This window comes from Hemiscyllium ocellatum, chromosome 12 (genome assembly GCF_020745735.1).
Source record: "Hemiscyllium ocellatum isolate sHemOce1 chromosome 12, sHemOce1.pat.X.cur, whole genome shotgun sequence".
Taxonomy (NCBI): domain Eukaryota; kingdom Metazoa; phylum Chordata; class Chondrichthyes; order Orectolobiformes; family Hemiscylliidae; genus Hemiscyllium; species Hemiscyllium ocellatum.
Window position 1 is genome coordinate 69,421,644 of NC_083412.1, and position 24,390 is coordinate 69,446,033.

The 24,390-nt window shown below is 43.3% G+C and overlaps 1 protein-coding gene across 2 annotated transcripts in view; it reads left to right on the forward strand.

The window, feature by feature from the left end:
- The first annotated feature begins 7,341 nt into the window (after positions 1–7,341).
- LOC132821108 (NXPE family member 3-like) overlaps positions 7,342–24,390 on the forward strand; it is an 88,851-nt gene continuing 71,802 nt past the window's right edge. The window contains exon 1 of one of the 2 annotated variants that reach the window (XM_060833652.1): positions 7,342–7,381. The gene's annotated coding sequence lies outside the window, so the exon portion shown is untranslated. Of the gene's footprint in view, positions 7,382–7,434; positions 7,486–24,390 lie in introns of those variants that run through there. The other variant, XM_060833653.1, reaches the window with a different exon arrangement.

Consider the following 24,390-nt stretch of genomic DNA (forward strand, 5'->3'; position numbering starts at 1 on the left):
GAGCTGGAAGTTTTTGTTGCAAACGTTTCGTCCCCTGGCTAGGAGATATCATCAGTGCTCTGGAGCCTCCTGCGAAGCGCTTCTTTGATGTTTCTTCCGGTATTTATAGTGGTCTGTCCTTGCCGCTTCCGGGTGTCAGTTTCAGCTGTCCGCTGTAGTGGTTGGTATATTGGGTCCAGGTCGATGTGTTTGTTGATGGAGTTTGTGGATGAATGCCATGCCTCTAGGAATTCCCTGGCTGTTCTCTGTCTGGCTTGCCCTATGATAGTAGTGTTTTCCCAGTCGAATTCATGTTGCTTGTTGTCTGAGTGTGTGGCTACTAGGGATAGCTGGTCGTGTCGTTTCGTGGCTAGTTGGTGTTCATGTATGCGGATTGTTAGCTGTCTTCCTGTTTGTCCTATATAGTGTTTTGTGCAGTCCTTGCATGGTATTTTGTAAACTACATTAGTTTTGCTCATGTTGGGTATTGGCTCCTTTGTTCTAGTAAGTTGTTGTCTGAGCGTGGCTGTTGGTTTGTGTGCCGTTATGAGTCCTAAGGGTCGCAGTAGTCTGGCTGTCAGTTCTGAAACGCTCCTGATGTATCTTAGTGTGGCTAGTCCTTTTGGTTGTGGCATGTCCTCGTTCCGTGGTCTATCTCTTAGGCATCTGTTGATAAAGTTGCACGGGTTCCACAGAGAATAGAGGTCTGACTGGAGATCTGTGACCGCTGGTTTTCATTAGGAATAGTATTGAGACCATTGTTCCTTATAATGTACATAAATAAATAATTTAGAGGAGAATTTAAGTGACCCAGTTAGTAAATTTGCAGATGATATAAAGATTGGCGAGAGCTGCAGATAGTGAGGAAGATTGGCAGAGGATACATAAGGATATAGAGAGGCTGGAGACTTGGACAGAGAAATAGCAGATGGAGTTTAATCCAGACAAATGCGAAGTGATGCATTTTGGAAGATTAAATGCAAGAGGGAAGTGTACATTAACTCTCAGATCCCTTTGTAACATCAACAAACAGAGGGATCTGGGCATACAGGTTCACAGTTTCCTGAAAGTGGCAATACAAGTGGATAAGTTGGTCAAGAAGGCAGACAGCATGCTGGCCTTCATCAGTCAAGGCATAGAGTATAAAAATTGGCAAGGCTTGTTAGGGCTGCAGAAAACTCTAGTGAGCTGAAAACGTGTTGCTGGATGAGCTGTTCAACGTTCTCGTAGGAGCACGAGGCAGCGGCGATACAGTCATCGATATAGCGGAAGAAAAATTGGGGGGTGGTGCCAGTGTAGCTGCGGAAGATGGACTGTTCCACATATCCTATGAAGAGGCAGGCAAAGCTGGGGCCCATGCGGGTACCCATGGCAACTCCTTTGATTTGGAGGATGTGGGAGGATTGGAAAGAGAAGTTGTTCACAGTGATGACGAGTTCAGTCAGTCGAAGGAGGGTGTCAGTGAAAGGGTACTGGTTGGTACGGTGGGAAAGGAAGAAGTAGAGGGCTTTGATGGGGAATGGAGATGTTCAGAGACTGGATGTCCATGGTGAAGATAAGGCATTGGGACCAAGGAAGCGAAAATCATGGAGGAGGTGGAGGGCGTGGGTGGTGTCCCGAACGTAGGTGGGGAGTTCTTGGACTAAGGGGGACAGGACCATGTCGAGGTATGCAGAGATGGGTTCGGTGGGGCAGGAGCAGACTGAGACAATGGGTTGGCCGGGGCAGTCAGGTTTGTGGATTTTGGGCAGGAGGTAGAAACGGGCGGTGTGGTGTTGTGGGACTATGAGGTTGGAGGCGTTGGATGGGAGATCCCCTGTGGTGATGAGGTTATGGATGGTCTGGGAGATGATTGTTTGGTGGTGGGAGGTGGGGTCATGGTCAAGGTTGAACAGTTCATCTACTTTACCAATACCTTCCATCCTGACCTCAAATTTACCTGGACCGTCTCAGACTCCTCCCTCCCTTTCCTAGACCTCTCCATTTCTATCTCGGGAGATCGAATCAACACGGACATTTACTATAAACCGACCGACTCCCACAGCCACCTAGACTACACCTCCTCCCACCCTGCCCCCTGTAAAAACACCATCCCATATTCCCAATTCCTTCGTCTCCGTCTCATCTGCTCCCAGGAGGACCAACAACCCAGAACAATACCGAACAACCCAAATGGCCTCCTTCTTCAAAGACCGCAATTTCCCTTCAGACGTGATCGGCGATGCTCTCCACAGCATCTCCTCCACTTCTCACTCCTCCGCCCTTGAGACCCGACCCTCCAATCCTCACCAGGACAGAACCCCACTGGTCCTCACCTACCACCCCACCAACCTCCATATACATCGTATCATCCGTTGTCATTTCCGCCACCTCCAAACAGCCCCCACCACCAGGGATATATTTCCCTCCCCTCCCCTATCAGCGTTCCAAAAAGACCACTCCCTCCGTGACTCCCTCGTCAGGTCCACACACCCCACCAACCCAACCTCCACTCCCGGCACCTTCCCCTGCAACCGCAAGAAATGCAAAACTTCCGCCCACACCTCCCCTCTCACTTCACTCCAAGGCCCCAAGGGATCTTTCCATATTCACCACAAATTCACCTGCATCTCCATACACATCATTTACTGCATCCGCTGCACCCGATGTGGCCTCCTCTATATTGGGGAGACGGGCCGCCTACTTGTGGAACGTTTCAGAGAACACCTCTGGGACACCCGCACCAACCAACTCAACCACCCTGTGGCTCAACACTTCAATTCCCCCTCCAATTCCAACAAGGACTTGCAGGTCCTTGGACTCCTCCATCACCAGACCATAACAACACGATGGCTGGAGGAAGAGCGCCTCATCTTCCGCCGGGGAACCCTCCAACCACAAGGGATGAACTCAGATTTCTCCAGTTTCCTCATTTCCCCTCCCCCCACATAGTCTCAGTCCCAACCCTTGAACTCAGCACTACCTTCCTAATCTGTAATCTTCTTCCTCATCTCTCTGCCCCCACCCCCACTCCAGCCTATCACCCTCACCTTAACGTCCTTCCATCATCGCATTTCCTACACCCTCCCCCAAGTCCCTCCTCCCTACTTTTTATCTTAGGCTGCTTGGCACACTTTCCTCATTCCTGAAGAAGGGCTAATGCCCGAAACGTCGATTCTCCTGCTCCTTGGATGCTGCCTCACCTGCTGCGCTTTTCCAGCAACACATTTTCAGCTCTGATCTCCAGCATTTGCAGTCCTCACTTTCTCCTAGAAAACTCTAGTGAGGCCTTGTTTGGAACACAGACCATTCTGTTATAACATGCTTTTTGTCAACACAAATTCAGTCTTGGTGGGCTGAAGGGCCTCTTCCTGTGCTGTACTTTCTTCTTGACAGTAGCTCAGTATGAGGAATTTCACATCTGATTTCTATCATGGAGCATTGGGACAGGGCATTGCCAGAACCTATCATTTCCTGATATAATCAAGAAATTTATCACCTAACACAACAGTATAGGGACCCTGACCCTTGTTGCTGGGATGGGTTCCCACACAGGAAGGATAATTCAAACATTTGTCCACTCTGGGCTCCGCTGAGGTTGCTACGTCACTCCAAACAGAGATCATTGGAACTATTGTGAAATGAGCATATTCTCTGTGGAATGTTTACTGTATGGATATTGTTTCACTCATCCTATCACGTAAACGAAGGGCGTGAGAGAGGTGCAACCTGTTTGTGTGAAGTAGAGATGGGTTTGAATAACCAGTGACCTATGCAAGCCGTGTGTGGGTGCATGCTATAGCATGTGCTGAAGCAATTAATATAGAAGCAAGTCAAGATTGACAATGATAGCTGCTGGGTGTGTAATGATGATGAATTGAACTGAGGAATGATCGAGGCGGGTGGTGTAATTAGAGTGATGTGAAACTTGAGAAAACATTTACTGACTTCGAACTTTCGATGTGGTTATTAAACTTATGACATTACGAGCAGCTGTTTGAGGTTAAGTTCCTCATATTGCTTTTCTTTATTTGATCACTCTCTGTGGCTGACTGTTTCCATTCCCCTTGTTTTCACATGCCTTGTTATCCTGCTGTACTGCTATGAACAATGGGCAACTTTCCTCCTTTCCACCTCCTCAGCTCGAGCTCTCATGCAGCATTGAAAAGCTGGGAGTTTGCTCTTTTCCGTGGTCAATCTTGCTCCTCTCTTTCTTGGGTCAGATGCAATTGTGGAATGACAGACCCCACACCCACTCCCTCCACTAGCACAGTCATTATAGAGGACGTGGGAGCGCCTGTCTTTCAGCAATGGTTTAGTAAAGGGCAGTTTGAATGAAGGGCTAATTACTGCACAGAATAACAACATGCTCAAAGTTTAGACTACCAGCTAAACCATTCTGAATTTAGGAAAGTGATATCAGGAAGACAACCTGACTTACAATTTCCAAATCAATCCTACCTGTTAACTCTTCTCTCAACACAGCTGGCTCCAGATCTCCTGAGTATTTCCAGCATTTTCTGTTTTTATTGGATCTTAGTCAATGCATTTCAGTCAAACCTGTGTTTATTCATAAAGGATGTGTCAGATCAAATCTGGTAATATGGGACTCATTTCATATCACTCATGCGTTTACAGACATGCATTCCAAATTCTAAATATTCTAAGTATTTGAATTGACTGCATTACTTTTCTTTAATGTTGACATCCTACAGATTGGACCACTTTAAAGTTAGTTTTATGTCAGAGTAGAGTCTCCAATGACATTTACTTGCACTGCATTATACTTTAAGTAATGATTCCAGGGGAAACAACATCATTATTTGACTCTACTTGGTTTTCTTTTTCTAACTACTGTTCCTGTTTGGAATCAGTGACAGACAATCCCATCTTCAATGACAACATTTTGTCCACTGTTCATTATATCTGAGGAAGATGACATTTAGACAGTTGTAAAGTCAGAAAATTCACCAAGTCTTCAGCAAATGTAATCGTGAATCTCACGGATGCCAGTGGAGTTTAGAATAGACCTACATTTACAGTCATTCACACTTACATGAAAACTAGAAGTTACTAAAGAGGGTGTGAGCGACCTTATGCTTTGCAAGCTGCTGTTGTAAATAGACTGCCCTCTGATCCCAGGTCAGAGTGCCAAACTTATATTATGATCTTGAATACAGTCAGAAAATTATATTACGGTTTTTGTTAAGAATCAGAAAGCTTTCTTTTTAAAGTCAGAAGTCTCAGGATTAGATCCAAGGGAATAAATTCAGAAGAGTTCATAGTTTGAGCCAACACGACTTCAGTAGAAAATTTGAAGCTGGTCTACAGTCTACAATACATGTACAAATTAATTCTAAAACCTCGAGGTGATGTCTGGTACACATGGGCAATTGATGATGATTAATGATAACACAGTCCACATCAACTAACATGAGTGACCAAGAAAGATTGCAACAATTTCTCAGTAATTCTCACTCCCAGATAGTAATGAGACACTGGGACACTAGATCATATTAAACTTCAAAAGCAGTTACTCCACTTCACTTTTGCTCAACCAATCTTAACACAAGAACATTTTAAAATCCCAAATATAATCCCTCTATTCAAGAAGGTAGCAATAGGTAGGAAGGTATGCTATGAAGAAGGCATAAGGAAGTTGCAAATGGGAATGGGTTGAACAAGTAAGCAAACATCTGGCAGGTGAAATATTATGTGGGGAAGTGGCAAGTTGTTTTCTTTTATGGTAAGAATTAAAAAAAGGTATTTTACTAAATGGAGAACAACTACAGATTTTTGAATTGCAAAGTAATTTAAGTGTTCTGAAGAATGAGTCACTAAAGTTGATGATGGAGGGACAGCACAAAATCACCAAATGCTATCCTTTATTACAAGAGGAATTGAACATTTTGATTTGATATGATTTATTGCTGTCACATGTATGCGAGCAGTACAGGCAGATCAAAACTTTTGGGTCTCTTCAGGAGATTTTAATAACCTCTCCCACATTCTGCAGTCTCACCTCCTCCTTTAATTCGGGGTTTCTAATTACCCATACAGCGGAATCCTCACCCCTCCCCCATTTAATTTGAAGCCCTGTCTACAGCTCTAGTTAAGCGCTTCGCTAGGACTTTGGTTCCAGCACAGTTCAAACAAAAACCATCCCATCGGAACAGGTCGCTTCTTCCCCAGTACTGGTGTCAATGTCACATGCATTCAACCCCATTTCTCCCACCCCAATCCTAAAGCCATACATTTACCTGCTTAATCTTATTAAGTTTATATTGGAAGTGGTTCAAAGGAGGTTAACTAAATTGTTTTCCAGAATTACTGGGTTGTTTTGTGAGAATAGTTTGGACAGGCTGTTGTTTCTATTTGAATTCATAAAAGTGAGGATTGAGTTAGTTGAAGCATATGAGATCCTGATTAGATTTGACAGACTGGGCATGGAAATCTCTTCTCCTGGTGAGGAATCCAGTGCGAGCGGTTTGTTATAGCCAATCATACGCTTTCACTACATTAGGCTTAAAACAAATTAGATCCGTAACCAGGTCCCCTTTAATACATTGAAGATTATTGATTTGTTAGACAGTGAAACATGTACAACGTAGAACTGTCAATCATAACTGTTTACCTCTCTAAAATACCCAATCACACATACAAGCTGTCGTCTAGTCCCAAAAACGTATCCACTAAACAAAGGAGGACCCAAATGGAAAGGCACTAAGTCCTCCACAAACAAAGAAACAAACAATAGCATGTCATGTAAATGATTGACAATGTTTCAATCTATTACGTGAGTCTCCCTAATTGGCCAAAACTATTGAAAGTTCCAGAAAACCATCCAAAAGGTTGTAAAAACATGTTTCACTTTTAGACTGAGCTCTGACACCTTCTGGAGACGTTCCAAAGCATGGCAAAGAGCAGACACCAGCTTACAGTGCAGAGAGAGTGAGTGAGAGAGAGAGAGAGAGAGAGACAGAGACAGAGAGAGAAAGCAGCTTCATAGCCCCACAGACAGACAGAGTATAAATGAATGCAAGATACTCGGGAAAGATTGTAAGCTTAAGGGGCTGAATAGGATAAAAAGTATATTCTTTGTTATTAAAGGCTATAGTAACTTTGTTCCTAATAAAGTTGCGACTGTTTTAAATTGGTACTGGCTTGTGCTCATATTGATTCGATGGCTTTGCTATTATAGTTGGCAAATAGTTTATAACGTGCTGGTCTGAGTTATCCAACTTGTTTAAATAGAAACTTGAGAACACTGGTAAACATCATGACATCATGGGGAAAAGAGATATCCATATTCATCATGTGTTCACAGGATTGGATGTATAGATTGTGGGGATATGACTAACAATTATATACTTCCGGAGTGGCGAGGAGAGAAGGAGGAGTGAAGCGAGGGCTGCCAGGAAGGGTAAGTTTTCACGCATAAAAAGGGACTTACCTCAGGAGTCAGGCCTCCATTTTGCCAGAGCGACGAGGAGAGAAGGAGGAGTGAAGCGAGGGCTGCTGGGAAGGGTAAGGGCTTAATTTATATTTGGGCAGTGGCTAAACCCGAGATAATATGCGTGCCCAGTATCTCCCTCCCGGATCCTCCTCCAACCGGAAGATAAAGACCGCATGATGGCTCTGGAGCTGCGGATGGACTCACTGTGGAGCATCCGCGATGCTGAGGAGGTCTTGGATAGCACGTTTAATGAACTGGTCACACCGCAGGTTAGAATTACTGAGGGAGACAGTGAATGGGTGACCAAAAGACAGAAAAAGAGTAGGAAGGCAGTGCAGGTGTCCCCTGCGGTCATCTCCCTCCAAAACAGATATACTGTTCTGGATACTGTTGGGGGAGATGGCTCACCAGAGGAGGACAGCAGTTGTCAAGACATGGCACCGTGGTGGGCACTGCTGTTCAGAAGGGTGGGAAAAAGACTCATGGAACCATAGTCATAGGGGATTCTATTGTGAGGGGAGTAGATAGGCGGCTCTGTGGCCGAAAACAGAACTCCCAGATGGTATGTTGCCTCCCTGGTGCTCAGATCAGGGATGTCACCGATAGGCTGCAGAGCATTCTAAAAGGGGAGGGTGAACAGTCAGTTGTCTTGGTGCATCTAGGCACCGACGATATAAGTAGAAAGCGAGATGACATCCTGAAGGAAGAATTCAGGGAGCTAGGAGAGAAGTTAAAGGGTAGGACCTCAAAGGTAGTGATCTCGGGATTACTACCAGTGCTACATGCTAACCAGCTAGAAATGAAAAAATAGGCAGGATAAACACGTGGCTTGACCGCTGGTGTTGGAGGAAGGGGTGCAAATTTATTAGACACTGGGACCGGTTCTGGGGATGGTAGGACCATTACAAAAGAGATGGTCTGCATCTGAACCAGACTGGAACCAATGTCCTTGGGGGAGTTTTTGCTCCTGCTGTTGGGGAGTTTTTAAACCAATGTGGCAGGGGGCTGGGAACCAGAAGAGGAAGTAAGTAGGCAGTGTGGTGGAGACTGTAAGAATTATGGAGATAACATTAACAAAGAGAAGAATAGGCAGAGAGCAGGTGAGTGCAAAAGAACTGGTGGCCTGAAATGCATCTACTTTAATGCAAGAAGTATAGTGTGTAAGGCAGGTGAACTTAGGGCTTTGATTGGTGCCTGGGACTATGACATTATTGCCATCACAGAGACTTGGTTGAAGGAAGGACATGATGATTGGCAACTAAATGTTCCAGGATATAGACGCTTCAGACAGGACAGGGAGGGAAGTAAAAGAGGGGCGGAGTTGCATTGCTGGTCAGGGACGATATCACTGCTGTGCTAAAGGAGGACACTCTGGCGGTTTTGAGTAGTGAGAAATAAGAATGGTGCAGTTACATTGTTGGGGCTGTATTACAGGCCTCCCAACACTGAGCGTGAGGTAGAAGAACGAATAGGTAAATAGATTATGAATAGATGTAGAGGCAATAGAGTAGTGATGATGGGAGATTTCAATTTTCCCAACATTGACTGGGATACACTTAGTGTCAGAGGTTTGGATGGAATAGAATTTGTACAAAGCATCCAGGAGAGTCTTCTAGAGCAGTATGTCAATAGTCCGACGAGGGAAGAGAACACATTGAACCTAATAGTGGGGAATGAGCCAGGATAAGTGCTAGAAGTTGTGGTGAGGGATTTCTTTGAGAACAATGACCACAATTCTGTAAGTTTTAGAATACCCGTAGATAAAGATGAGAGTGGTCCTAAGGGAAGAGTACTAAACTGGGCCAAGGCCAATTATATCAAAATTAGGCTGGAGCTGGGAAATGCGGATTGGACACAGTTATTTGAAGGGAAGTCTGCATATGAGATATTTTAGATTAGATAGATAGATTACTTGCAGTGTGGAAACACGCCCTTCGGCCCAACAAGTCCACACTGACCCACCGAAGAGTAACCCCTCCAGACCCATTCCCCTACATTTACCCCTTCAACTAACACGACCGGCAATTTAGCATGGCCAATTCACCTAACCTGCACATTTTTGAACTGTGCGAGGAAACTGGAGCACCTGGAGGAAACCCACGCAGACACAGGGAGAATGTGCAAACTCCACACAGATAGTTGCCTGAGGCGGGAATTGAACCTGGGTCTCTGGCGCTATGAGGCAGCAGTGCTAAATTATATCAGAAATCCCTCAATTGCATCCTTCAGATTCAACAGGGAGATGATTAAACAAGTACTTGTATACAACTCCAAATCAGTTCCATCAGCATTCAGTCTGAACTCCTGCAAATTATGATGGACTGGCCTGTTTGCCTGGAAGGTTAAAAACTATCTCACTCTCCAGGTCCTATTTTGTAAACTCACACATGACCAATGTTCCAGGGAAGAACACAGAAAATGCTTCCAAAACTCCCTGAAGCTTGCTTGAAATGTGTAATCATTGACTTTAATGTACTATAACAAGCTTGGACAAGTTGTTCAAGTTCATCAAGTTGCATCTTGAGTCATAAGGTCATAACATGAGGCAGAATGGCAACAGAGAAGGAAAGAAAAGGAAGCAAATCCTATACTCCAGATCCCAATATCTCATTAGACATCCTGTCCCATGTGACCATAGATCTGTAGTCAAGAATTAGCCAGATTAGTCATGTGAAGGTCTCCAGAACAAAAATTTGTGACTCTGAATGGAGGACATTCTTGAGTCTCGAAACAGCCAATGACAATGACCTGAAATAAGGCGGGGTGGGGGGGGAGGTGGGTGGGTGGGTTGGGGAAGCAAGGGAGGGGTGGAGAGTGAAAGACAAAATATCTTTGTCAGATCAATGTCGGGCATTTCCCAGCAGGCCATCATGAGAGAATGGCCAGACATCTGGAACATTCTCACTATGCAGGGAGAAAATGTACCCCCATAGGACTGAAACACGGAGAAACCTCGGTCCTTGATTCAAAAGGCAGCATGTGAAATAATTAAAATGGGTTTTGGCAATTGAAGTGCCTCAGCCTGAGAGACAAACTATTTCATTTTTGAAGGCTTTTACTTTGAACCTTGGTGAATATGATCAGTTTCCTCTCGACATATTGATGATACCATTCTACATACCATTATGCCATCCAAATTCAGAATCAGGAGCAGTAGAGCTGTCAATATCAGCAATGAGAGGTGGGAGGGACGTATGGAGAAGGGGAGAATAGATTTTCTTGTACTTTGTTCACCCATGTTGTCAGGATACAATGAACTCATGTGTTGTAAGTCTGCAATAAATAAATAAATAAATTTAATATAATTTTATGACTAAATTTGATGCTATTCATTGAAGAATCCTGAGGGAGTTTACTTTCACAAAGGCCCCAGTAAGGAAAGCCATGCTGGAGAACTGGAGGCTGTGAAATGAGACATCAAAATGGAGGCCGGGATGAGGGAGATAATAACAGATGATGTGGAAGTGCCAGTGTTGGACTGTCATGAAAATTAGAGTCCAACAGGTCTATTTATAACCGCAAGCTTTCGGTGCTCCTGCTCCTTCCAGAGGCAGGTCGTGAGAGAAACACTATTATTTCAGCAGTCACTAAAAATCAAATTACAATCACAGACAAACACAAACTCTCAGGACCAGTAAACACTGATTACAGGAAATAAATGGAGAGAAAACACAATGCAACAAGTGCAAAGATCAAAAGGAAGAATGAGGAAGGAATGAGGGGAGGAGACAGAGACATTGTAGAACTATGGGTCTTATCAGTAAGAGTTTGAGGACGGTTCATTCTGGCTGACTATTGGGTTTCATGGGTAGCTCAAGATCTGGTCGACTGAAGATCATTAGAAACTTACATTGGATATGGTCATTGCCTGGCAAATGTGTGTCATGAATGTTACTGGCTAATTTTCAATCCAAGCCTGGATGTTGCCCAGTTCTCATTGAATGTTGACATGGACTGCTTCAATGCCTGAGGAGTCATGAACAATGCAATCATGACTAACATCCCTAATTCAGACCTTAGGTGATGAGAAAGTCATTGATATTGGTCAAGTCTAACATATTACCCTGAGGTACGCAGTGATAGTCTTGGACTGAGATGATCTGCTTTGAAAGATAAAGATAAAGATTACGTTCCCTTTTGATGCTACTGCTACCTTTTTTGATATTTTCTGAAAACAGCCCAGGGTTTTCTGGCTATTCAGAGAGAGAGAGAGAGAAAGAGAGAGAGAGAGAGAGAGAGAGAGAGGGAGAAAGAACCTCCTCAATCTTGACCTAAAAGAACAATAGCTAGATTTAAAACATTGTCCCATGTCTCTGGAATGACATCCTTTTGATGTCTCATTTCTCAAGACCATTCTGGATCTTATCTACTCCAACCAAGTCAGCCATCGCTTGTATAAACTCCAGCAGAATCTAACTTGGCATGTCCAAGCGCAAATGCCCTCTGAACCATCTCAAATACATTTGCATCATTCCTTAAATATGGACTCCAAACTATCATGTTGTAACCAAATATTGTCTCACAAATGCCTTTTACACCTGAACCGCACCTTTATTTTTATGTTCAAGCTCTCTCACAATAAAGGAGAGGATCCCATTGGCCTTCTCGATTAGGTGTTATAAATGTGTATGAATTAATTGTGACCCAAAACCACGTACATCCTTCTGCAACTCAGAATTATACAGTGAGTTTCCACTTCAATTCTGGTCTGTCTCTCAATCTTCCTGTCAAAATGAACTATTTCACTTTTTCCCATGTGATTCATCCACCTGCCAGACGTTTGCCCACTGACCCAACCTATTTATATCTATCTGCAACCTCCTTCAATCTGCTTCACAACATGCTTTCCTGCCTGGGTGCCATCGACAAAGTTAGCTTTCATATCTTCACTCCACTTGTTGAAGTCTTGATGTAATATATTAAAAAGTTGAAGCTCCCAGCACAGAGCCCTGTGGGACTCTACTTACCACATTCCTACCAATCAGGCAAAGACCCATTTCTGCACACGCTCTGTTAGCTGCTCACTAGCCAGCTATCTAGCCCGAAGCTATGAGTTTATATTTTTCTCAATAACCTTTAATGTCCCAAAATCCAGATGTCAAGTTTTTGCTGCTCAAATTACTTTCTGCACCAGTAATCATGAACACCATATGAAGTATTCACCACTCCCCACAATACAAAGGATGAGTGTTCTATATAGCTGAGCTGACCTGTCTGTTTTAAGTTTACTTTTAGAGTATTTAAGCTGAAGTTAGGAAAGGAGGAATGAAAACTATTCACCCTTCAATGCCTTTGACTGCCTGTTTCTTTGTCCTTTCCTCCAGATACCACTGAGTGCCTGTCTAGGAATCTTCCTCTCAATGTCTTTTGTGCAGTTTTGGTCTCTTATTTCAGAAAGAGTGTAGGTGCATTCTGATGTTTAGTGGATGTTTACTAGATTGTTATCTGGAATGAGTGTGTTGGCTTCCAAGGATACCTTTGACAGACTTGGCTTGTTTTCTCTGGGGTTTGGGTGAGTGAGGAATGATTTGACGGAGCTTTAAAACATCCTCAATGAGTTTGAAAATTTGGATGTGGAAATGATGTATCTTCTTGTGGGACAGTCCAGAACAAAGGAGTGCTCTCTTAAAATTAGGAATCCCCTTTTAGAATGTTTTTCTCTGAGCTTTGTGTTTCTGGAATTTTCTGCCCCAGTAGGGTGTTGAGGCAGAGTCATTAAATATTGTTAAGTTAGATGTAGTTAAATTCTTATTAGACTAGGGACTCAAAGTTTATCGAGGGTAGATTGGAATACGGAATTTAAAGCACTGTTGATACTGTGGTGCAGCATTTATATCCCATCCCTAGTTGCCCTTGAGAAGATGGTGGTGAGCAGCCTTCTTGAACTGCTGCACTTCCTATGCTGTAAGTAGATCCAGAATGTCCTTAGGGATAGAATTCTAGAATTTTGGACCAGCGTCAGTGAAGGGAACAGTGACATATTTCAAAATCAGGATAGTGAGTGGTTTACAGGGGAGCTTGCAGGTGATGGTGTTCCAACGTATCTGCTGTCCTTGTCCTTCTAAATAAAAGGCCATAGTTTGGAAAATGCTGTATCAGGACCTGGTAGAGTCTTGAGGACAGGAAATGCTTGAAAGAGAGAGATTGTTAGCAAAGGCTCTGTGTTTCGTAGAATTCTCCCAGAGGTATTGACTGAGCTTTATGTGCAATGGCTGCATCTGCACAGGAGTTGTGATTGAGCCACATCTGTATAGAAGCATCCTTACAGGAGCTGAAGAAGGTCCATACTGGTAGTAACTGTGCTGAGAATGAAACAACCTTTTAAAATGTAGTCAGGAGAGGTGAAGTAGGAAATGGGCTGTAAAATTTGACTGGCGGTCAGAGGGATACATCACCAATGGCCAAAATATAATGACGAAAATACAGAGGAAATGGGAGGAACCCAGAGGGCACAGCAGAGGAAAGAGATTGGGAGATTGGTGAGAAGGAAGATGAAGAAGAGAAGGAAAATGATCATCACCACTTTGTATTTTTATAATTGTTTCGATGAGTTAGTGCTGGTATAAGAAGAAACCATGAGTCAGTCACCGCAGCACGTATCAATGAGGTAAGGGCAGAAACAGCTGAAAAATGGGGAAGCAACAGGTCTACCACATAAAAGGAAACACAACTGCCCACGACACTATAGTATGAGAAGGCAAGTACTTACCCTATACAAGGGGTTCCCAATTTATGACTTACACTTCTTATACATATGAACATGATCCGATACATGGATGTAATTTTCAAGACGCAATATGCAAACATTTACTGTATTTACAAAGAATTGTTTAACGTTGATCTTCATTCTGCTCAGAGTTGTGTACAAATTGATTGAAAATTTAGGTCTTTGTAAACTGGTTGGACAAACAATTTCAATTACGGAAAGAATTTGAACTTACTTGTAGATTTTAATTGGAAACCAAATTTTTCATGTTGTTCAAGCTCAAGTTGTCAAAATGATAGATGAACTATCACAAAACAAAACCGGAAATTGCTGGAAAAGCTCAGCAGGTCTGGCAGCATCTGTGGAGAGAAATCAGAGTTAACATCCTGGGTCCAGTGATTCTTCTTCAGACCTGGATAAATATAGTTGAACTGTGGTTTGACAAATATCCAACTGAACTCAGCTTTTGGTAAAATGTTAATGAGAAAATTCTACAGTTCTTTCAGTTTTTGTTTACTCTTGCTACCTGATCCCTATGCCAAAGCGAGACCCAGCCTACATATCATTGTTATGTAAAAACTGCAAGAGAAATTATTTAGGCAAGTCTAATTCTAGAGCAAATTATACAATGAATTGAAGAGCCTTGGGAAAAGTTGATGGGCAGAGAGACCTGGGAGTGCAAGTCCATTGTACCCTGAAGGTTGCTACACAGGTGGATGTAGTGGTCAAGAAGACATATGGTATACTTGCCTTCATCGGACAGGGTATTGAGTATAAGAGCTGGCAGGTCATGTTCAAATTGTACAAGACTTTGGTTCGGCCACATTTAGAATACAGTGTACAGTTCTGATTGCCATATTGCCAAAAGGACATTGACGCTTTGGACAGGGTGCAGAGAAGGTTTACGGGGATGTTGCCTGTTATGGAAGGTGCTAGCTATGAAGGGAGGTTGAATAGGTTAGGTTTGTTTTCATTAGAAAAAAGGAGATGGGGGAATGGGGAACCTGATTGAGGTCTACAAATTATGAAGGGTATAGACAGGGTAGATAGAGAAGCTTTTTCCCAGGGTGAAGGATTTAATAACTAGAGGTCACGCTTTCAAGATGAGAAGTGAAATGTTTAAGAGGGATACACGTGGCAAACAAGTGACTCAGAGGTTGGTGGGTATCTGGAACATGTTGCCAGCAGAGGTAATAGAGGCAGGCACGTTGGATTCAATCAAACTGCATCTGGACAGCTACATGAGAAGGTGGGGAGCAGAGGGGTGCAGATGCTTAGGAATTGAGTGACAGGTTTAGATAGTAGATTTCAATCAGCTCAGGCTTGGAGGGCCGAATGGTCTGTTCCTGGGCTGTAAATTTTCTTTGTTCTTCGTTCTTTGTCAAACTAAATTTGACTCACTGTCTTTAATCAGGAACAACATTCACTGCTCTCACTATTTCTCCATTGCCCTGTGTATGAAGACGTGAACCCTTAGTGACATAATTGGCTCCTAATTTTGCTGTGAACCTCTGAAACACTGTATTCACAAATTGCACACTGTTGTCTGATATAATCTCATTTGAAAAAGATTGTCTTCAGTGCTTTGATCACAGTCTCCATTGTGGTGGAGTTAAGTATAAAAACGTCTCCCACCTGGAGGTCAAACATGTACTTCCTGAAAGTCAAATACATCTAGTCCCAATCTTCACCATGGCTTGACTGGGAGACTAGTAGATACTAGACACGGTTGGTGTCTGTCTATTGATTGCACATGCATTACCGAATGATATAGAATTCTCAATTTTTAGCAAAAAGCCAGGTCACCATGCAGACTGTTGTGCATAAGCCTGACACTCGGATATTCCTAAGAGCCCTTTGTGCAATTTACAAAGAAATCCTTCCTTCATGCACTCTTGTATTACCAGCATGTGATTGAAAACAAGGCCAAAATCTTACTCTGTTATTGATATTGGTGAACATCAAAGGAAGCATTAGAGATAAGTTTGCCCTTTTTCTCTCTTTTTAAAAATTTACTCCTATATGTAGTATTTTTCATCTGTTCACAACCATCTGTATGATTTGGCTTTTTTTCTCATTCAGCATTTCTGTAGCAATTTGGTATGTGTGAATGTTTGTTAAACCATTACAACGGGCATTTAAGAGCCAATATTACAGTAGGTATGGTGTCACAAATAGACCAGAGTAGGCAATGAACTTTTCCTCCTCTTCCTTCCCAACTTTGACATGGTTGACCATACCATCCTTCTCCAATGCCTCTCCACTGTTATTTAATGGGTGATTGCTCTCACTTGATTCCATACTTATCTCTCTAGTTGTAGGTAAAGGATCATTTGCAATGACTTCTGTTTCTGCTCTCAAACTGTTACCTTTTGTGGTACCTTGGGTTCTATCCTTAGCTCCCTCCTATTTGTCATTGACCTGCTGGCCCTCTACATCTAAGTGCATGTCATGTGTGTCCACATATTTACTGATTATGCCCATGTCCGGTTCACCACCATTCTCAAACCTTCACCATTTTTGAATTAACAGGCTGTCTATTTAACATATACTGCTCAAGAAGCAAAACTTTCCTTCAGTTAAATATTGGGAACATGGGATATATTTCCTTTCCAGTTCCAAACTTTTCTCTTATCCCTGCAACTTCCTGCAATTAAACCTATCCATTCACAACCTTTGAGTCTAACTAAATCCTTTTACATATCCATGGTGTCATTAACATGAAATAAAAAAACAAACAAATTGCAGATGCTGTAAATCACAGAAATTGCTGGAAAAGCTCAGCAACTCTGGCAGCATCTGTGAAGAGAAATCAGGGTTAATGTTTTGGGTTGAGTGACCCTTCCTCAAACTACTCGAGTTTGATCAATTCTGAAGGTAACAGTTTGGGATCAGAAACAGAAGCCATTGCAGATGATTCTCTGGCTACAATTAGAGAGATATGAAGGGAACCAAGTGACAGCAATTACCCACTAGAAAATAGTTGAGGAATGGTCACTTGGCCTGAAATATTAACTCTGATTTCTTTCTACAGAATCTGCCAAACCTACTGTGCCTTCCCAGCAATGTTTGTTTTTGTTTGCCATTAACACGGTCTATTTTCACCCCCACATTTTAATTGCTCCACTATGCGTGGCTGTGCCTTGAGCTGCCTGGGCACAAAGCCCAGGATTACGCTCTTAGTTACGATATGTCATATTCTGTCGCTATGTGACACTTTCTGCCGTTAAGATGTCCTAAAGACCTTCATCTTTACCAAGGTCTTGACCATACGTACTGAAACAGTCTTATCAGCACATTGACAAATTTTACTTAAACTGTTACTTGGGATGTTTCACTACTTTGAAGGTTCTATATAACTTGTTTATTGCTACTTTAGTTTGAAGGTAGACAGGCAGGAGGCTAGAAGAATACAGCAAGACAGGCAACATCAGGAGGTGGATAAGTCATCGTTTCAGTTGTAACTGCATGTCCTGAAGAAGGGTTATGTAGATGGGTTTGTCTCAAACGTAGACATATGGCAAGTAGTATGAATGGTCAGCCACAAGATGGAAAGAAATTGGAACATCTCACATTGTTATCTGTCACTCTAGGCTGTAACATGCATGTTAAAAAGAACATTGCCACAGCAACTCCTGAAGCCACTTGGGGCATCATTTGCTAAATTAGCTGGATGGGCCATGTGGGTCAAATTGACGCCATAGCCCAAGATTTCAGTCCCCATTCAGGTTGAAGTGGATTCAGGATTTGCTTCCCTGTCCTGGCCATAGTGGTGAGGCACTGTGGATCAGGTGTAACTGATACCAGCTGAGCAGTATTGTCCCTGCAACTGCAGTAATTCACATCTTCAGTACATCTACTAACGAAATAGGAAAGAAAATTCCAGACTCTCCTTCAATTTCCTGGAGAAATATTGAATGGATATCCATGAAACATGGAGATATGTTCTGTTCCCTGACCCTGACAACTGGAAAGTGAGCTGTTGTCAACAGGATAGAGGTCAAATGCACTCAGCTAAGTTCATTTTCTTCAGGTTTGAATACCCCATGATGTTATGGGGATTTGGCAGTGAGAAAGCCAGGTACAGCTCCAAGCCTGAGTTATGGGATTGTCTGGGGATCATATTAATGCCACAGGACGGTAAATATATGCCTCAACACCAAATGAGGTTTCAGAAGTTACAATATTCGCTTAATACCAAACAGAATTGTGGAGATCATTCCAAGACCATTAGCCACATAATAAAAATACAGTTTGACTTTCCAAGTTTGTATCAAGGGACAGATGTGCTTATATATTGTGTAGAAGAAACGATTATTCATGAGCTATTTCATGTTGGCATCAACATACAAACTGCTCAGCATCTTCTGAGCTTGTGAATTTCCACAAGTTGCTGAATGGTTTGCTCTCCTGTATTGTTAGATCATCAGGCCAGATCCAAAAGGAACAGTAACAGGCCACTCAGCCCCTCAAGCCTACTCTGCTGTTCAATAGGATCATGGTTGATCCGACATTCCTCATATCCAATTTAATGTTTTACTTGTAACCCTCGATTCCTCTCCATGGAATCAAGAATCTATCTATCATATCCATACATATACACAAGGACTATTGTCCCACAGTTCTTTGGGACAAGGAGACCCAAAGACTCTCAGAGGAAATGCCTCCTCATCTCCTGCTCATTCTGGGATGATGCCCTCAGGTCCTAGAATCTGTCATGAGAGGAAACATCCTCTCAGCAATTACCTTGTCAAGCCCCTGAAGAATCCTATATGTTTCAATGGGATCACTTCCCATTTTTCTCAACTCCAGTGAGGAGAGCCCCAGCTTGCTTGGCTTTTAATAGCTCCATACCAGGGATCATTCTAGTGAACCTTTTGTTGGCTCAGTGGTTAGCACTGCTGCCTGCCAGCCCCAGGGACCTGGATTCAATTGAACCCTCAGGCAACTGGCGATGTGCAGTTTCCACATTCTATGCATCTCTGTGTGGGTTTACTCCAGGTGCTCTGGTTTCCTACAACTGTCCACAGATGTAGGGGTTAGGTGGATTGGCCAGGCTAAATTGCCCTTAGTGTCCAGGGATGTGCAGGCTAGGTGGATGAGCCATGGGAAATGCATTCATGTTAGGGCGCTCTTCAGAGGGTTAGAATGGACTTGATGGGCTGTATGGCCTGGTTCCATTCTTAATGCAGTTTTTCTCCATTTCTTTTCTCCATCAAAAGAGACAGCAAGACAAAGAGATCAACAGAGCGAGAGAATAAACGAATGATGTCATGGAAAAGAAAAAGAGTTATATTTGCAGAGGAATTTTTTTTCTGTTCAAAGCAATTGGGTAGAATTGGTTAAAAAAATTGCCTTGAGATCAATAGTTAATTAATTTATTTAGTTGACTCTGAATAAATTATTTTGAATATCATACAATGAACATTGATGTTCACCGGGATGTACTTCCTCTGCATTGCCACAGAGTGATTTTCAGTCTATGTTCAATCAGTATCCTGTTCCTGCCTTATCCTCATAACCCTAGATTCCACAATTCTTCAGAGCTCTATCCAACTCTTTCTTGAAAGTATCCAAAGACTTGGCCTCACTGCTTTCTGGGGCAGAGCATTCCACACACCCACCACCCCCTGGGTGAAGAAGTTACTCCTCAACTCTGTTCTAAATGGCCTACCCCGTATTTTTAAACTGTGTCCTCTGGTTCGGGACTCACCCATCAGTGGAAACATGCTTCCTGCCTCCAGTACCCAATCCTTTAATAATCTTATACGTCTCAATCAGATCCCCTCTCAGCCTTCTAAACTCAAGGGTATACAAGACCAGTCGCTCCAATCTTTCAATGTAAGACAGTCCCGCCATTCCGGGAATTTACCTTGTGAACCTACGCTGTACTCCCTCAATAGCCAGAATGTCTTTCCTCAAATTTGGAGACCAAACTGCATACAATATTCCAGGTGCGGTCTCACAGAACCCTGTACAGCTGCAGAAGAACCTCTTTGTTTCGATACTCAATTGCTCTTGTTATGAAGGTCAGCATGCTATTAGCTTTCTTCACTGCCTGCTGTACCTGCATGTTTGCTTTCATTGACTGATGTACAAGAACACCTAGATCTCATTGTACTGCCCCTTTACATAAGCTGACTCCATTTAGGTAGTAATCTGCCTTCCCGTTCTTGGCACCAAAGTGGATAACCAAACATTTATCCACATTAAACTGCATCTGTCCACTCACCTAGCCAGTCCAGATCACCCTGTAATCTCCTAATATCCTCCTCACATTTCACCCTGCCACCCAACTTTCTATCATCAGCAAATTTGCTAATATTACTTTTAATACCATCATCTATATAATGTACATTGTTAAAAGCTACGTTCCCAGCACTGATCCCTGTGGTACCCCACTGGTTACCGCCTGCCATTCCGAAGGGGAGCTGTTCATCACTACTCTTTTGTTTCCTGTCAGCCAATCAATTTTCAATCCAAGTCATATTTTGCCCCCAATACCATGCGTCCTAATTTTGCTCACTAACCTCCTATGTGGGATTTTATCAAAGGATTTCTGAAAGTCCAGGTACACTACATCCACTGGATATACCTTGTCCATCTTCAGAGTTACACCCTCAAACAATTCCAGAAGATTAGTCAGGCATAATTTCCCCTTCATAAATCCATGCTGACTCTGACCTATACTGTTACTGCTATCCAGATGTGTTGTAATTTCATCCTTTATAATTGACTCCAGCATCTTTCCCACCACTGAGGTCAGATTAATTGGTCCATAATATTGTCACTTCCGATTGTACCCTCTCCCTTTCAAATTGCAGATTAGAGCTTATTGTATTATGGTCACTACTTCCTAATGGCTCCTTCACTTCGAGGTCCCTGATCAAATCAGGTTCATTGCACAACATCAGATCCAGAATTGCCATCTCCCTGATAGGCTCCAGCACCAGCTGTTCTAAGAATCCATATTCGACATACTCCACAAACTCCCTTTCTTGAGGTTCAGTACCATCCTGATTCTCCCAGTCTACCTGCATGTTGAAATCCCCCATAACAACTGTAGTAATATCTTTGCAACAGGCCAATTTCAGCTCCTTATTCAACTTACACCCTACATCCAGACTACTGTTTGGGGGCCTGTCGATAACTCCCGTGAGGGTCTTTCTACCCGTAGAATTTCTCGGCTCTATCCATATTGACTCTACATCCCTTGATTCTAGATCCTCCCGTGCAAGGGACTGAATATCATTCCTTACCAACAGGGCCAGCCCACCCCCTCTGCCCATCAGTCTGTCCTTATGATAGCACGTATAGCCTTGAATATTCATTTCCCTGGCCCTGTCCACTTGAAGCCACGTCTCCGTTATCCCCACAACATCGTAACTGCCAATTTCCAAATGAGCCTCAAGCTCATCCATCTTATTTCTAATGCTTTGTGCATTCATATATAATATTTTTAATTTGTTACTGCCCTCACCCTTCCTATCAATCCTTATTTCATTCAATCTTACGGCATGATCCCTTTTGAGTTTTCTGCTTCATTCATACTGTTGTCTTTCTTGACTTCTCTTGTTCTAACTTTCCCTTCAATTTCCTTCTTAAACTACCAGTTTGTTCCCTCCCCCCTGCTATTTAGTTTAAACACAGCTGTGTTGCAGTGGCACACCTGCCTGCCAGAATGCTGGTCCCCCACCTATTAAGGTGCAACCCGTCCCTCTTGTATAATATATTCTTACTGAAAACATACCCCAGTGATCCAATAATTTAAGTGCTTGCTTCCTGCACCAGTTCCCCAGCCATACATTCAAGTCCATTGTCTCCCTGTTCCTGGCCTCTCCAGCCTGAGGAACTGGAAGCAAACAAGAGATAACCACCCTGGACGTCCTGCTTTTCAGCTTTCTTCCGAGTTCTCCGAATTCCCACTGTAGAATGTTACTCCTCTTCTTCCCGACATTCTGGATACTGTTCCTTTCCTGTTTCTGACTTGCACCCTTACTGACTCTATAGACAAACCCTCCTCGATGACCTTTCTTTCTGTAGCTATGATACTATTCCTGATTAGCAATGCCACTCCTCCACCTCTTTTACCTTCCCCCCCTATTTCTTATGAAACATCTTAACCCTGGATTATCCAACAACCATTCCTGCCCCTGTGATATGCTAATCTCTGTAATGGCCATAACATTATAGTTCTAAGTGCTGATCCAAGCTCTGAATTTGTCACCCTGATTCCTGATATTTCTTGCATTAAAATAGACACACATCAACCCAGCATACTGAATGCACCTTTGCCTTCTCAAGTGCCAATACTTCCTCACAGATTCTCTGCACACTGCACCTGACTGTTCTCTACCTACTCCGTCATCTGATCAATAGCTACAGTTCCCAACCTCCTGTCAATCTCATGTAAACCCTCCCAAAGAGCACTAACAAACCTCCCATCTAGAATATTGGTGCCCCTCCAGTTCAGATGCAACCCATCCTTGTTATGCAGTTCCCACCTTCCCCAGAAGATATCTCAATTACCCACATGTCTGATGCCCTCCCTCTTACACTAGGCCTGCAGCCACACATGTTCATCTGTACTCGCTCTCTGTTCCTAGCCGAACTAGCCATTGGCACAGGTAGCAATCCTGAGATTACTACTCTGCTCGCCCTGCCTTTTACCTTCCAACCTAACTCTCTATATTCCCTTTTCAGGTCCTCCTCCCTACATTGGGTACCGATGTGTAGCACAGCTTCAAGTGGCTGTCCCTCCTTCTTAAGAATCCTGTAGACTCAATCTGAGACATCCCTGACCCTGGCACCCGGGAGGTAACATACCATCTGGGAGTCTCACTTGCAACCACAGAATCTCCTGTATGCTCCTCTCAGGATTGAATTTCCTATCACTGTCACTCTCCTATTCTCCCCACTTCTCTTCTGAGCCACAGAGCCAGGCTCAGTGCCAGAGACCCGACCACTGCGGCTTTCCCCGGTAGCTCAATCCACCCTCTAACAGCATCCAAAATGGTTTCCTTATTATTGAGGGGAAGGGCCACAGGGGCTCCCTGCACTCTCTTCCCATTCCCTTTCCCCTCTCCTGATGGCCACCCAGCTACTTTTATCCTGTATCTTAGGTGTGACTACCTCCCTTTCGCTCCTCCCTATCACCCCCTCAGCCTCCCAAATGATCTGAAGTTCATCCAGCTTGAGCTCTAGTTCCTTACTGCGGTCAGTGAGGAGCTGGAGTTGGATGCACTTCTTGCAGGTGAAGTCAGCAGAGACACCAGTGGTAACCCTTCCCTTCCACATCCTGCAAGAGGAGCATGCAACTGCCCGAGCATCCATCCCCTCTGCTCTAAATTAGCAAGAGAGATTGAATAAATGAGAAAAAATCAAAAAAGCCTTACCTTACCAAGCCTCCATAGATGGGTTGATATTTTTTGGTGAGTGGAGGAGAACAGGTGGGAGACACTACATGTGTACTATCTTGGGTTTAGCCAAAGTGCGAATATATCAGTCCATGCACCTAGCAATTCCCGTGTCCCTGTCTGCTCCTGTTGAGCCTTCACTCTGTCTGTTCATGGGATAAGTCATTAAGAGCAAATTTACCTTCCCGGCAGCTGCCTTGTCCTCGTTCTCACTGCTCCCACTGCTGCTGCAAATGGAGGTCTTTCTCCTGAGGTCTTTCGCCTCTTCTCCACCCTCTTGGGTGTCATGTTTCATCTATGGTAAACTATTCCCTCTGTGCTGTACTCTTTGGTTTGTAGTGAAAGATCTCCCCTTCTCCCAATTTCTATCCATCACAAGATGAAATTCTTGCCAGAAGCTAAATTTTGCCTCATGCACTAATGCATATTCACCTGCCATTTCTGCCACTCTTCTCACTTCTCTTCATTCACATGCATTCTTATCATCTCTGGATGTGAGTTTTTAAACTCCTCCAGCAGAATAATCGCTTTTAGAACCTTATCGGTCTTATCTATTTTCAAGACCTGCACATATCAATAAACACACAGATGTAGATCCTATCTACCTTCCCTTGTAAAAAAAGAACCGGAAATGACACTACCCAGCTTAAGAAACCAAGACCTATAAATAGAGAGGGGAGACATACCATCAGCGCTTCCCTGGAGACTCTCGCTGATAATATTACCAAATATGGTGATGAAACATCTGTAAACAAACCTTGCACCTCAGCGAGCTAACTTACATACTTATGTGTAATTCTTTCGAATAAGTCTGACTTGGTTCTTTCTTTATGTTTCTGAACCGCTGTCTAGAC